This window comes from Oncorhynchus mykiss, chromosome 14 (assembly GCF_057628025.1).
Source record: "Oncorhynchus mykiss isolate SJ-2025 chromosome 14, ASM5762802v1, whole genome shotgun sequence".
Classification (NCBI taxonomy): domain Eukaryota; kingdom Metazoa; phylum Chordata; class Actinopteri; order Salmoniformes; family Salmonidae; genus Oncorhynchus; species Oncorhynchus mykiss.
The window spans coordinates 42,971,025-42,974,634 of record NC_143035.1 but is presented as its reverse complement, the minus strand read 5'-3'; the positions used below and the strand labels follow the sequence as shown (position 1 = coordinate 42,974,634).

The following is a 3,610-nucleotide window of genomic DNA, read 5'->3' as shown; positions in this document are numbered from 1 at the left end:
GATGGATCAGACAGGACTGGCAAAAAGTGCTCTTCACTGACGTGTCATGGTTTTGTCTCACAAGGGGTGATGGTCGGATTCACGTTTATCGTCAAAGGAATGAGCGTTACACCGAGGCCTGTACTCTGGAGCGGGATCGATTTGGAGGTGAAGGGTCCGTCATGGTCTGGGGCGGTGTATCACAGCATCATCGAAGCTGTTATACAAGCTGAGCTTGTTGTCATTGCAGGCAATCTCGGCGCTGTTCGTTACAGGGAAGACATCCTCCTCCCTCATGTGGTACCCTTCCTGCAGGCTCATCCTGACATGACCCTCCAGCATGACAATGCCACCAGCCATACTGCTCGTTCTGTGATTTCCTGCAAGACAGGAATGTCAGTGTTCTGCCATGGCCAGAGAAGATCCCGGATCTCAATCCCATTGAGCACGTCTGGGACCTGTTGGATCAGAGGGTGAGGGCTAAGGTCATTCCCCCCAGAAATGTCCGGGAACTTGCAGGTGCCTTGGTGGAAGAGTGGGGTAACATCTCACAGCAAGAACGGGCAAATCTGGTGCAGTCCATAAGGACTGCCGTACTTAATGCAGCTGGTGGCCACACCAGATACTGACTGTTACTTTTGACTGTTACTCCTCCTTTGTTCAGGGACACATTATTCCATTTCAGTTGGTCACGTCTGTGGAACTTGTTCAGTTTATGTCTCCGTTGTTGAATTTGGTTATGTTCATACAAATATGAACATTAAGTTTGCTGAAAATAAACACAGTTGACAGTGTGAGGACATTTCTTTTTTTGCTGTTTATTTAGCTGGCTAGTTAGCCTGCAGGATTACATTGTTACTAGCAAGCTAACTTAGTAACAAAGGATAAACTGTTGGCTAGCTAACATTAGCTAGAAAAGCACATTTTAGCTTTCGCTTGCAACACATTGAGTATTGAATTCATTATTTAGGCTAGCTGGAAACAGGACATTAATGTGCAGAATGAAGAACTTGCTATTTTCAATTTACCTTGTTTAGCTTTTTTTGCTGCTCGTTCCTGCAGAATTTTGTTCTTCCTCTTTGTCCTCTTCTTCTTCTTCCTCTTCTTCCATCACTTTTTCCCCCTCACATGTTTTCTAATCCTGTCAGACATCTCCTCCCCTGTCTGCTCTCAGTCCTCCCGCCTCCTCTCCATTTTCATTGGTTGTTCATAATAATTCCTGCCAAAATAATGATGGGCAACTGGGCATTTTTATACATGACCATAAGCATGATGGGATGTTCATTTCTTAATTAAGTCAGGAACAACACCTGTGAGGAAGCACCTGCTTTCAATATACTTTGTATCCTTCAGGTGTTTCCTTTATTTCGATAGTTACCTTCACATCTAGCTGATAAGCACACATACACACTCCTCTTCCAGTAACTCTGTCTCCACTATGCCCTCTAGCTGAGCAATCAGAGTTCACAACAAAGAAAACGCGTACCACGCTCAACTCAACACTCAAACATCCACACACACTATGCCTGGCATACTCCATCTGAAACAAACATGAAAGAACAGAAGCATGTAATATCATGAAGAGTTTAATCCGTTCAGGATCAGCATGGTGTCTGTATAGACAGGACTCTGTAACACAGACAGGCTTCCAGTTTCTCTCCCCAAATCCTTCCTCACCACAGCAACGATAGTATGTTCCATTACACAACACTAACTGGTCAGGGACATTTAAAGCTTTGATTTTCAACGACTACATTATTTCAGCAACAAAAAAGATTGTTTATGAATAGTTGATTGGCTACCTTTCTGTTAAAGGCATGGCCAAATATACCAGTCAAACATACTAATAACATGGAATGCCATATATACCAGTAAAACATACTAATAACATACTAATAACATGGGATGCCAAATATACCAGTCAAACATACTAATAGTTGATTGGCTACCTTTCTGTTAAAGGCATGGCCAAATATACCAGTCAAACATACTAATAGTTGATTGGCTACCTTTCTGTTAAAGGCATGGCCAAATATACCAGTCAAACATACTAATAGTTGATTGGCTACCTTTCTGTTAAAGGCATGGCCAAATATACCAGTCAAACATACTAATAGTTGATTGGCTACCTTTCTGTTAAAGGCATGGCCAAATATACCAGTCAAACATACTAATAGTTGATTGGCTACCTTTCTGTTAAAGGCATGGCCAAATATACCAGTCAAACATACTAATAGTTGATTGGCTACCTTTCTGTTAAAGGCATGGCCAAATATACCAGTCAAACATACTAATAGTTGATTGGCTACCTTTCTGTTAAAGGCATGGCCAAATATACCAGTCAAACATACTAATAGTTGATTGGCTACCTTTCTGTTAAAGGCATGGCCAAATATACCAGTCAAACATACTAATAACATGGAATGCCATATATACCAGTAAAACATACTAATAACATACTAATAACATGGGATGCCAAATATACCAGTCAAACATACTAATAGTTGATTGGCTACCTTTCTGTTAAAGGCATGGCCAAATATACCAGTCAAACATACTAATAGTTGATTGGCTACCTTTCTGTTAAAGGCATGGCCAAATATACCAGTCAAACATACTAATAGTTGATTGGCTACCTTTCTGTTAAAGGCATGGCCAAATATACCAGTCAAACATACTAATAGTTGATTGGCTACCTTTCTGTTAAAGGCATGGCCAAATATACCAGTCAAACATACTAATAGTTGATTGGCTACCTTTCTGTTAAAGGCATGGCCAAATATACCAGTCAAACATACTAATAGTTGATTGGCTACCTTTCTGTTAAAGGCATGGCCAAATATACCAGTCAAACATACTAATAACATGGAATGCCATATATACCAGTAAAACATACTAATAACATACTAATAACATGGGATGCCAAATATACCAGTCAAACATACTAATAACATACTAATAACATGGGATGCCAAATATACCAGTAAAACATACTAATAACATGGGATGCCATATATACCAGTAAAACATACTAATAACATACTAATAACATGGGATGCCATATATACCAGTAAAACATACTAATAACATACTAATAACATGGGATGCCAAATATACCAGTCAAACATACTAATAACATGGAATGCCATATATACCAGTAAAACATACTAATAACATACTAATAACATGGGATGCCAAATATACCAGTCAAACATACTAATAACATGGAATGCCATATATACCAGTAAAACATACTAATAACATACTAATAACATGGGATGTCATATATACCAGTAAAAAATACTAATAACATACTAATAACATGGGATGCCAAATATACCAGTAAAACATACTAATAACATGGAATGCCATATATACCAGTAAAACATACTAATAACATGGAATCCCATATATACCTGTAAAACATACTAATAACATGGAATGCCATATATACCAGTAAAACATACTAATAACATGGAATGCCATATATACCAGTAAAACATACTAATAACATGGAATGCCATATATACCAGTAAAACATACTAATAACATGGAATACTCTATTGTGTAGGTATGTTTTGTGTAATTTGGTCAATAATCTAAACTAGGGACATAGGGACCCGTTTACGAC

At 38.4% G+C, this 3,610-nt stretch overlaps 1 long non-coding RNA gene across 1 annotated transcript; it reads right to left on the bottom strand.

The window, feature by feature from the left end:
- Nucleotides 1-1,674: 1,674 nt before the first annotated feature.
- Nucleotides 1,675-2,052, bottom strand: LOC118938744 (uncharacterized). The gene is made up of 2 exons (XR_016486402.1): nucleotides 1,929-2,052; nucleotides 1,675-1,781 (listed from the first exon to the last, which is right to left on the bottom strand). It is a non-coding gene; the product is annotated as an uncharacterized LOC118938744 (long non-coding RNA).
- Between the last annotated feature and the right edge of the window lie 1,558 nt (nucleotides 2,053-3,610).